The sequence below is a fragment of the Rhea americana genome, unplaced genomic scaffold, assembly GCF_003343005.1.
Source record: "Rhea americana isolate MKP2758 unplaced genomic scaffold, rheAme1 scaffold_27, whole genome shotgun sequence".
Classification (NCBI taxonomy): domain Eukaryota; kingdom Metazoa; phylum Chordata; class Aves; order Rheiformes; family Rheidae; genus Rhea; species Rhea americana.
The window spans coordinates 919768-931771 of NW_028186390.1; the positions used below are offsets into that span (position 1 = coordinate 919768).

Sequence of the window (12004 nt, forward strand, 5' to 3'; positions counted from 1 at the left end):
AATGGGACAAGAGCAGTTCACTTACCATCTCCTCAATAAAAAATGTCTTTTGGGAACTGAGAATCACAAATATTTTATTGGACTTGAATACTTATAAGCAAGTATAGCCAAGTGACATCTAGATCGTGCCACTCATTTCCTACTGGAATGGTGACCGGTTACTTTTTTTTTTCTCTCAAATTCTGCGCCTTCTTGAGATGATTAAATCCTCACCAGTGGGGAATATTGCTGCAATTAATCAGTTGACTGCTGTAGAACTTAAATTTCCTTACCTGTGTTAGGATTATCAGTTGAACCTACTTATTTCCTCTACCTTTCATTTCTGTAATAAATTGGAATTGAAGACAATAGTTCTGTAGCAAAAGTCTCCACTCTACCAACTACTTCTGGTAAATGTGGTATGACTTTTGAAATGCCTTTTTGTTGCATTGTAAAGGTCATTAGATGACTGTCTTTTATGCTTAGTATGTAACGTGCTATGGCAAGAATAACTGAAGATGAAACTGAAAATACTCAAGTATTATCTGATCTCTGCGTGCACTTCCAGTGAACGCTCCTCACTGAGCCTCTGCCTCAGCTCCCGCTGCCAAGCGGGCTGCCACGTCGGCTCGCGGTCCTGAGTTGGGGAAAAATAACCTGTAGGCATCTCTCTGCCTCGTGAGCGTCTCGGCGATGAGCGCGCACCCGCAGCTAGACGTCTGCGTCTCGCTGCGTGACATCTTGCTCCTAATTTCTGGTCAGATTGCAAGGATTTGAGCCGTCTTCCACGTCAGCCAAAGGAGATGCTGCCGGTCGCACTAGGGAGGGGAATCGGATCCGGCTGGAGGCTGCAGAAAGCTTTTTACTTGGCAATTTACCTCAGTCAGCTGGGGAGGATGCTAGTGAAAGAGCGGTAACCTCAGGAACCTGCCTCTGCTCTGCAGGTAGATCCCGTCGGGAAGTGCACGACAGCTTCTGTTTTCTGCGGGTCTCCGTCTGTAAAGAAGCTGTCTATCGCCGAGCGAGTTTAACGGCTGGTGAATGCAGTGCCGAAGGGAGAGGCCCTCGGGGACCTGCGACCCGCCGGCGGAGCCGCTGCGCGGGCCGCAGGCGCCCCGGCCTGGGCGCGCGTCCCCCGGCCGCTCCGAAGGTAACGGCCCCGGACGCCTCATTAAATTTTCACGGGTGACTGAGAGGAGCCATGAGAAAAGCACCGCGTTAGCGCGGCAGCGTGACGGCGGGGCCCCCCGCGGCTCCCCCAGCCCCCGCTGCCTCGCCGCAGCCCGGGACGCGGCCGCAGCGCGGCGCGGGAGGAGCCGCGGGGGCGAAGCGCTGCGCGGCGGCGCTGAGGCGGCGGGTTTGCCGCCCCCGGACCTCTTCCTACCCCCCTCCCCTCCTCCTCCTCCTCCTCGGCGGGGCGAGCGGACGCGCCGCCCTCCCGCCCGCGGCCGCGGAGAGCTGCAGCCGCCTCGCCGCCCCCCCCCTCCAGCCCGCGGAGAGGAGGAGGAGACCGAGCCCTCATCAGCACCTTCCCTCCGCCGCACGCCTCCCCCTGGCCTCAGCGCCGCGCTGGCGGGGCCGGAGAGGGCAGGCGGCGCGGGAAGGCGACTCTCCCAGCATGGACGAGCCATGTGTATCCTAAGGAATAACAGCAGCTGCTGCGCCCACGATGGGGAGCAGAGGAACGCCAGGCGGAGAGGGCTCGCTGGGCGGCAGGTGAGGGCGCCGGCTCCGCGCAACCCGCGGCGGGCGGCGGTGGGTGCGCGCCGGGGCCGGGGCCGCCGCCGCCCGGGCGAGGGCAGCTGCTCCCCGCGCAAGTTTTTTTTTCCTCTTTATTTTTTTTCCTTCTTCTTTCCGTGCTCTCATGCCTCCCCGCTGCCGCCTTCCCTGCACCCGGCGGTGGCGGCGAAACGTCTCGCAAGTCGCGGCAACTTGCCGCTTGCTGAGTGGGGCGTGCTGCTCTCCCACTCGCGGCCGGGGCGGGAAGGCGCAAAAGCGACTGTTCTCTTCCCCCGCCAGGACTCAGAAAGGGCCGAGAGCGGAGGGGAGCGCGCCGCGACCCGCCGCCGCCTCCCGCCGAGTCGCCCCAACGGCCGCTGCCGGCCGCCTTCCCCGTCCGGCGGGAGCCGCGCCGGCACGGGGCGGGAGGGCAGCGCTCTGCCGGGGTGGGGGGCAGCTCCCGGCTCGCTCTGCAGCCTCTTAGTTCCGCTGCGACTCGCCGGAGCCGCTGCTGTTCCCCCCCTCGCCTCGCAGCTGGAAGTGCCGCTCCCACCCCGGCTGCGTGGGGGCGCCGCGCGGGAGCGCCGCGGAGCGGCGCGAAATGGCGCCCGGGGTTGGTGGGGGTCCCGCGGCTCGGGGCCGCTGCCCGCCCGCCGCCGAAGAGGCGGGTGAGGGAAGCGGCGGCGGTGGCGGAGCGAGGGCTCTCCCGTTATTCCTTTGAGGCTAGCACCTCCTTAAGAGTGTCTTTTTTTTTTTTTTTTTCCGTCCTTTTCTGCGTGGGCACGGCCACCGAGTTGGCAGCCGCGTCCTCACACGTGCTGTTGGATGAGCTAGAAATTCAAAACACCTCCGAGCCGCGGCCTGCTCGGCGAACGGAAACCATCGGCGATGGAAACCGCTCGGCGAACGCGGTGCGAGGCCCCAGCCTCCCCGGGAGCGCGAGCCGCCTTCCTGCCTCGCCGCCGCGCTCGGCGCACGTGGCAGCGTCGAGTGGTGGGGAGCGGCGGCCGCCAGGCCTCCGCGGGGCCGAGCGCCTCTGGAGCTCGCGGGTGGACGGGGAGGCCCCGCTTGCGCYGTGAGCTTCAGCTCTGTCGCGCCTTTAGCGGGTTTTGGGGTCTTTCCCCCAAAGTAGTTTTGGGAGCTCCGCCTTTGCAACGCTTTGCCGTTTGTCTGAATTCTGAAGGCAYGTCCTAAACACTTAATCACGTTTATTGTTTTCAGCCACTCAGACGGAATAAAAATTACTTATCGTTGATGAAGCTTATCTCGCAAGCTGTTTCACAGTATGTTTCCGTTGCAAGACACAGCGCTGTGTTAACTACTGAAGGTTGTATTGTTTATTGTTCTCCCCCCCCCAAACAAGGCCAGTATCAATCTGTGCTTTGCTCCAATGTTCAAAACTAGTGGAAGAGGGAAGTTATCACCAGTTGGATGTTTCCATTCATATCTGAGATTTGTATGTTTTATGTTTGCTCTTGCACTAAATGCAGTTGATCTGTGAAAAAGGGAATTTCGGTGCTAAGCTAAAAAGTGCACTTCTAGACTGTTGAAATCAAACTGTAGGTGGAATTAGTGCTGCAATCATGGTTAATTTCTTTAGTCACATGTATCTCCCTGAAACATGGGATTTCCTGCTTCTTTGTCATTACCGCTTTGTGTCATTATGAATTTAAAATACACTGTTTATGCTGATCTAGAAGTTCACATTTATTGTTTGGAGTACTTTTATATAGATGCTGATCTAGGACTCCACCTCATAGCTGGTTTTGTTGCACTTTAAAATATCTTAGCACCGTGATGGAGGACACCCATCATGTTTTCTTGTAGGATTACCTTTGGGACCTCAGTGAATGCACACATCAGTGGTTTCATCTTAGGAGGATTGAAATTGATTTTCTTCTCTCTCTCTTTCTCTCCCCTCTTCCCCCCTCCTTTTTTTTGCTTTTCATTTTTTAGCTCAGCGTAGTGAGAGACCCTGTGTATGTCCTTTGACCTATGGGCCCACATGATGATGTGACACCAGTAGTGGAGCATGTTGGCTTGAAGCAGCTGCTACTAGGGCTTCAGAAGTAGTGGTATCAGAATGAAYGTGTTGTCCAGAGGTAGTTCTGTGGGCAAGCCACACTTCACAGCCATACGTTGAGAGACTTCTGCATATGTGTATCACAAGAATTGTTAAGCCATGAATCTTGTAATTCTCTTTTAATGCTCTTGAGACCTATTCCTGAAGTTCTTACTTGAGCAAAATACAGAAAGGTTTGACCTTTCCCTTTCATCCTTTAGTTTTAACAAGTCTTTTTTTTCTTTAAAATATTTTGGATTTGAAATTTTGCAAGGTGTTTGTATGGAATTTAGCAACAGCTAATCTACCTATTTAAATATTAGTCCTCAATATTAACAGAGGGGGAACCTCAGTTTTCACAACTGTATTCACATTTTAAAGTGATCACAAATACTGGTAAAGATGACCAAGGCTTTCTAAACATTATTGTTCAAATTAACTTTCCAAGTCAACTTAGTCAAGTTCTTAATGATTAAAACTAACTGTCTAAGTCAATGTTTGGTCAAGATAGCAACTTCATTTTTACAAGCAGTACTCAAGCAAAGTTAATCAGAGTTGCTGGATCACAGTACTTTTGATCAGCCAATTATTTAGGAATAGCAATATGTTGTTATTTCATCTCATATATGTCCTGTACTAGTTGGTATTACTCAGCAGTGCTTGACATCAGTGCTTTCATGGCTCCATTTCTATGGTACTAGTTACCTTTCTATCTTTAAGGTGTTTGTATGCACATCAGATATGTGAGACAAAAGCAAGATAGGGAAATGAGGCACAAAGAGGCAGGAGACAGTTCCCAAAAGGGAATATAAATTTTTAAAATGCTTTATGTAGCAGCAGCAACTTCTACCTGTTTAGTTCCAGGACAGCACTTGTGAACTTTGTGTTGGGCACCTGCAGGCGCTTGCATAGCGCACAGGGACAGGTGGGCACTTCCAATAAAACAATCATTGGATTAAAAAATTTTGGTGTTTGGGACCAAAATGATGGAATTCAGTATATTGATGTATTTTCAGTGCAAGATTGAAGCGTATTGTAACGTGAGGAAGAGTTTGAAGTCCTTGCTGTAATTATTCATTTCTTGAGGTTGAACACAGATCTTGGTTCTTCCAGGTTGTCACTTAAGTCTCTTCAGCTGACATAAAAATCTGTCTGAATTTTCATTGTGATGGGTGTGCATGTAGATACATTYTCAAGTAGTAACGTATAAATATATTCCATGCAATTACATGGCTATTGGAGTAGATACTTGTTAGGATTTATACATCTAAAYCTCAAGTGCTGTTCTGCAAGTTTGCTGGCCTTTGTAAGGGGGTACTTGATATCATCAGTAGCAATGTTTTATTATGACTATTTTGGTAGAGTAGAATGAAGTGCATATATTCTAAACTGAGTAATTAGTTTAAAAATTTTCAATTTCATACTTCAAGTTGATGCATGGAGAACCTTTAACTCCGTACTTTGCCCATAACACTGGATTTTGCCCAGTTTAGCTGCAGTAAAATTACATTTCATGGCCCTGGTTTAAGAATTTCATCCATAAATCAATTTTCCATTTCTACTTAAAAGCGGCAGAGTTGTCATATCTTAAAGTAAGTAAACCCGATATTATGAGTTAGAAAAAAGCTGCCACGTTACCATGTGCAGTATCATCTGTGTATGTAATCCTGTACAGCCATCAAACATATTTTCAAATGTTACGAGAGATAAGCAGAGTTCATATGTTTTAACTTTGCAACATGAAAACTTCGTTCTTCTGTTTGGAAAGAGGACTTAATTGTTTAATCAAAAACACTCCAAGATCTTGGGTAAAAACAGTTACCATGAAAACTCTTTAGTGTCTTTTTATTTGCAGTGGTTGTCACATGTAAGTCCTCTATTAGAATCTGCTGGCGTGAGCTGTGCTGGGTACAGTGAAGTCTATGCAAAGTGTTTCCAGTGGTGGGTCTGTTTCAAAACGTGCTGTTTCGAAGAACCAGAWTGGAGAGAGACCTGTCAGCTTTTATCGCTCACTCCCTATGTGGCTTTTTGAGGAGCTTGAGTGAAGCTCAGGCCCTGGGATGGCAGTTGTGCAGGTGCAGAGGTTGTAGGTTTTTGTGTTGCCAGCTTCAGGGAAACATTTATGAGGGACCTAGCTCTTCAGACCCAGCTGCGTGTCCTAACCAAATACATCCACAGTGGAGCAAGAGGACCTCTGAGAGGCTGCTTGTTATGTCTTGCTGCAAAATAGTCCTCTTTGACTGTTTGTAGCTGGTCTGGTCTCGTGGCTCTTGGAGGCATGTGGATGTGGGTACGTGGCTTACAAAATCAGAAATGATGGTAACRCTGTGGACCAGTTTTTACCTGTATAGTGTTTCTAAACACGGGTGTCATGGAGCAGATGCAGGGTGAAGTTTTCAGCCTCTAATCATTTGCCCTCTCTGTGRATAGTGCTTTTTCTATCATTCTGTTACTGCTCATTTAATGAGGATCCGGTTGCTTTCCCTCAAGCAATGTCTAAGGTAAAAAATAGGGCAGTGTGATACTGAGGTATACAAAAGCACTGTTACAGATTTGTTCTGTACTGAATTTTATGTATTTTTGTATATACACAGAGATTTATTATCTGTGCTTTTCATTGTATAAAGATTTCTCTGGTCTCCAGATATTGTCAAGCAGCTGCACTGAGAGATTTTTTTTTCCAGCAAATAGTGATTACTCTTGTGGGTAGAGGAACATAGTTTCTTGAGAGTCTTTGCAATTCCCCAAGCCCAAAGGCAAATGAATAGAAATTTAGTGGACCACCTAGTTCTTGACATGGAATTCTCCAAAGAGGAGTCTGACCTAATTTGTATTGTATTGAATCAAATAATCCTATCATGCATGTGTGCTTGCCATTTTATTTTCTTTTAGCAAGCATATTGCTGTCTTGCGAAAACTTCAGATATAGACGTTGCTGGCAAATGTCCCTGCGGTTTTAGGGTCYGCTTTTCCTCAGTGAGTAGTTACTGGAAAATTACATTTAGGGGACATTTGTGAAAAAACAGGCAATTGAGACCTAATACTAAGGCTGCCGGAATTATTCACACCTGAATGCGAGTATATCATTGTTTAGTACTGAGGCTAATCGAGAGTCCTCAAATACAAGTCCACCTGTTATTATTAAAGGTGGAGATGGAAGCTCCCCAAAATGCTTTTTGTAGCAAAAAGTGTGTTTATCCTTGCCGTTACCATGGTGGGGACGCTGTGGTGAGCTTTGCTTTGGGTGATTATTACAATTCTTCTTTGCAGTTTTGCTACTGACAAGTGGTACTGGATCTATTCTTGGGGCCAGCATGCTTTGACGTTAATTGGGAGCTGATTAGTATCCAGGCACTGTAGTTCTGGCCTGTTACAGCAAGTCCTGGTGTGCAAATCCCTTTTTTGGCTTTATTCTCTAGATAATAGGACCCATCGGTCTATCTGTGTTAGGTCCCAAGACAGGCTCTGAAGCTTATCAGTCTGTCTAGGTATGTTCACACTTTGGAAAAAAACTTTTTAAACGTGCAGTTTTATTCTCAGAAAGCTTAGGAAAGTTGAGGATCTGCAGAAAAAGATCATAGCAACGGTTAGCTGAAAACAGGTCTTTGCTTTTAGAGTGARTAGGTATCACAGCTGCAGTGGCTCAGAGGTTTATTCAGTGTCATTCAGGGAGGTTTTGCCTAAATCTCTTTTGACAAGAGTTGCTTTTCTGCTAAAAGTGTCTCTCTTCTTAAATGCAATGTTAAAAAACTGTCTTTCCAGTTAGAGGTTTCCCCCTTCACTTCCATTTCAGAACAGCTGAGTGTAAGTGCTCCTTTAGAATGGTGAGTGATTAGCAAGTTAATAGTTTTGACRGTCACTGGGTGACTCCTCCTGTTTCAGGTCTGTGTAAAATAAGAGGGGCCTTACTACTTTTCCAGCTGTGGAACAAATTGTATCAGGTTATGCTTTCAGTGGACCATGTGTGGTTAACATAGGACACCGAATAGAATAATGAACCAGATTGTGTTCTTAGCCCCTAAGAAGGGCTTACCTTTTGTAAATGATAGTTGAAACCAAAAGAAGCTGTTCAACTGATGTTCTAATAAACTGTAGCAATGTGACRCTGTAGGAATTTTCTTTCCTGGCTGTCTGTAAGATTTGCAGCATACTCAGAGCTAGGARGAAAATCTGAAGTCTGAAGATAATTGGTTACAAAGTGTAATAATAATAATAATGCATGCTGTTGTAACTTTTAAACAGTACTGAATTACATAAAACTGGCAGCTTCCAATAAGCACAATATGTTTCCAAGTGACAGTGGGTTCTGCAGTGTTGCACTCAAATCTTTGAATGGTTTATTAATTTCTTTAATTCTATCTAGTAAGCATATCTACTCTAAGATCAACTACTGTATGTTGCACACTAGCCAGTCAACTTTCAACTTAAAGTAGCTTGCTGAACAAACTATTGCTTTAATTGCACCTACTGAAAATTATTATTGTCAATGAATTGAAATGTATAAATGAGATTATTGAAACTTGTAGTTTCACATTTAGAATTTGCAGATGCGGAGATTTTAAATGCACCCATTTGTAAATGAAGGAAGAATTTGAATTACGGGAATTCAACTGGTATAATAAACACTTCTTACTTTTCTTTACATAAATACCTTCAAACCTATTGAAAGATCAGTCAGTTAAAGAGTGGYAGGAATCATATTGGACTTTTTTCAACCTGCAGAATTATAAGTATTTTTTCAGTACTTGTAGTGACTGAGAAGAAAAATGTGATGGTCTCTGTGCACTGTACAAAAGAGTATCTGTTTGTGGTTACCTGAGATGCAATCCATAATAAACTGTGTGAAAGCAGCAAGGAAATAGAACACTTTGATTTAAACTGAGAGCTGAGACTTAAGTGGGATTATTCAGGTGCCTCAAGTAGTTCCTGAGATGAAGGCAGAATGAAGAGATGCAACGTGGCAGGATTCGGTGCTCGGGCAGAAGCAGACAGTGTGTTAGTAATTTGACAGCATTTCCGTGATCTGTCGGTCTCTGCCTGGAACCAGGCCGTAACAGTTCAGTTGACATGTGCTTTTTGCCAGGATAACATATCGTAGGTCACTTGAAGTCTCCTCTTGTGGAGTTTATACCTTTCCTTTAATTCTCATAGTAATCTGGCATTATTGACAGGAAGAAAGGAAACTGGCTCTGCGTTTAGAATGATGGATATGAAGTTAAGAATTTCAGTTTTATCTCTTTTTTTTTTTTTGACTTTCTTGTATAACCTTTACTAATCAAGTAATTTTTGTTGTAGTGTATTTTGCTTTGTGGCTATGGTGATGTGGGAGACTTTGCTTCCTTGATTTTTGTTAGCTCTTGAAGTTAACTGTGATGRGCTGCTGGTGTGCTGATAGCTCGTGCTTCAGGGCATTGCTACGATACAGGATTYGGAGCTGGAATTTCCAATTGAGCTGCATGATTAAGCCAAGCATAAAGGTAATTATGGGAGGAGAAAAAAAAGTTTTAAACTTTAATGCAGTCCAACTGATGTTCATGAAATAGTACTGCTATTTAGTTCATCAGCAGTCAATACAGCAAATACTTTATTAATATTTCAATTTTCCCATTCCTTTATGTAATAAAATGCTGTTTAAGCTATTTGCTTCACTRCTGCCTTTTATACCAGTTTTCTTCAAGCTCTGAAGTATATTCGCAAACTTAAATCTTCTGATGCCAAGATCAGATGACCTGGTAGGTGTTTGTCCTAACTGTAGCATCTACACCACTAAAAGCATGGGTCTTCCCAGTGCAAGTTGTGTGTATGTTTGTTTTTTTTTTTCCTTTCCTCTTTGATCGTAACAATAGGATTTTCCTCCCTAACTGTGTATCCATGGTGAAACGTGGTCAGTGTTCTAGAATGACACTGGCAGTGGCTTTCAGAGATGTTAAGTCTGCTGTTTATTGTATTGAAATACTTGGTAGGTGACTGGAATAAAGACTCCCCTTTTTAATTATGCTATAATTAATACAAAACAAATCAACAGGAAGTGCTGCTTCACACAGCATGCTATCTGTTTGCACAAGTTTAAAAACAATAAAAAATGTTGGGGAACTTAAAGATTATTTTATGAGTGGGTTTTTGTTGCTGCTGAAGTAATCAAATCTCAAAGATTATGGCTGCAGGACAGCTTTCCACCCACTGTTCCTGGGTGACAGTTTTCATATATTCAGACCCATTTTTCTTCCTTCTGAAAACAAGAGAAGTAAAATAGTGAATAGTCCTAAAAAGGATAACRAATTGAATTGACCACTTACTGTTCCTGGCACTCGGATCTTACGATCTTACCTCCCTAGTGGTAGAGAGCTATTCAAAAGCACTGTGTGAGAGTTATAGTTGATGAAATTTGGTAAAGTTCTTCTAAATCGGAAGAACTGCAGTGATTTGCATCAAATGGGGGCTTGTCCACTGTTGCTATGTTACATTTGTAGCAAATGCTAATTGATTTCAGTGCATACAGATCCTCAGAGAAAAGCGAGAATTGTTATTGAGTGAATCCCACAGGGTCAGGCTTCAGTTTCTGGATTTTAGCACAKGATGATCTTGGAAAGGACATGAAATCCTCTTTATGCTGTAAAACACTAGAAAAATAACTTTGCCACAGCTGTAAAATGGTTCCTGAGACTTTGGCAGTCCTAGTTTTTGGGTTAAAAGAGAATAGCAAGTGACTTTTCATAAAGGAGTGCTCTTTGTGCAGCTCTTTTTTCTGTGGCAGAACTGTTCATCCAGCAAACAACTTGTATGTAGATGTCCTTTTTGCMTGCGGTTTCATTCCGTTTTGCGTTTTGTTCTTAAGTAACTTGTGCAGTTGGGCTCTTGTATAAGGTGAATAGAGAGGACCCTCTCTGGGATGGTTCTGTCGTTCCCCATGGATGGTAGGAGAAGCCTAGTTCATTAGCTTTAGCTAGATGTCTAAGTTCTAGTCTGCTTGCTTTTTCCAGAGAGCACAGATCGAGGAGAGTGGATCCTGTGTATCAAACTTTGAATTACTGCTTAAGGATGTGTAGAGGGCTGCTGCTGTTCTTTTATGCTGAGATCATCTTTGGTTCAAAGAAGGGATTGGAAATGGTCCATAAGCATTCTGGGAGGCTGATTCTATTAATCTTTTTTTTTTTTTTAGATAGGGCTTTTTGGCAGAGAGGGGAAGCAGACAGATACAGTCATTTCTTAGGCAGTCATTTGTTAGGTAGATGCAGTAATGCAAGAAGAAAAGGTTGTTGTGATGAATATAATGTTGATTTTCTTCTTTTTGTCTAGAAGTAAAWATACAACTTGCATGTAGACAGTGAGTAGAACAAATACGATAATTTTGATGTCTGTAGTGGACTACCTCAGGTAATTTTTTGTTTGTTTTTGGTGGGCTATGCTATATTACCTCTGGCAGTGTTGTARTGCTTTCTAGAAAAGTACTATTATATTGAATGATAGAGAATGCATTTCATTTGAGAATGTGAGCAGGTATTGTCATGAGAGAGACTGGCTTCACAGCTTTGCAAGACTAGGATTTGATGAGTTACAAGAAATGGGCATCAATAAACCAGCAGGAATTGCGCTGGTGGGTATATATATGGTATGTATGTTTCCTGTGAAGAACATTCAGAAGATCTGAGGAGGGTTACTGTTGTCTTTGAATCCTCATATTCAAGGAATTTTGAAAAATATCTCCCCCCCCCCCCAAAAAAAAAAAAAGGCACCTCTAAGGTTTCTTTTCCCTTTCAGACAGGAGGTGCCCAGCTATTAGGGCAAAGGAGCAATTTCAATCTATGGTATAATTTACAAGAAGTAGTTTGTAATAGCTGTTTAGTGTGAACTTTCCAGCACCCATTTAATGTGAAATYTAGTGTTAGAGAAGTTTATGATAGAGTGTTTGGTCATGAAACAGGCTAAAGTATTTCTGTTAGACGTCATCTTTAACGGTTTTAGTCTCCCTGCAACTGGTAGCAAGATGAATACATGGGCTCGCTATCTTAAGGCTGTATCTTAAGTCTTTATTGGAGTCCTGATTATTCCCACAGTTGCTTTAAGAAGATAGACCACACTGGGTAAATTAGAATATATGGCTAAGTGGAACGAATTGTGTGTTCAGAAGTATTGTAGCTTATAAAGTGGCAAAGTGTAAAAAGTGGAGAAAATCTGGCCCGTCTCCTCTAAAAGTGTGAGGGGTGATGTCTGAAGGAACACTTCCAGTGCCTGGTGATGACAGGG

The 12004-nt window shown here is 44.4% G+C and overlaps 1 protein-coding gene across 2 annotated transcripts in view; it reads left to right on the plus strand.

The window, feature by feature from the left end:
- Positions 1-1450: 1450 nt before the first annotated feature.
- Positions 1451-12004, plus strand: part of DAB1 (DAB adaptor protein 1) — a 162954-nt gene continuing 152400 nt past the window's right edge. For both annotated transcript variants that reach the window (XM_085307980.1, XM_085307976.1), the window contains exon 1: positions 1451-1695. The gene's annotated coding sequence lies outside the window, so the exon portion shown is untranslated. The remainder of the gene's footprint in view (positions 1696-12004) is intronic.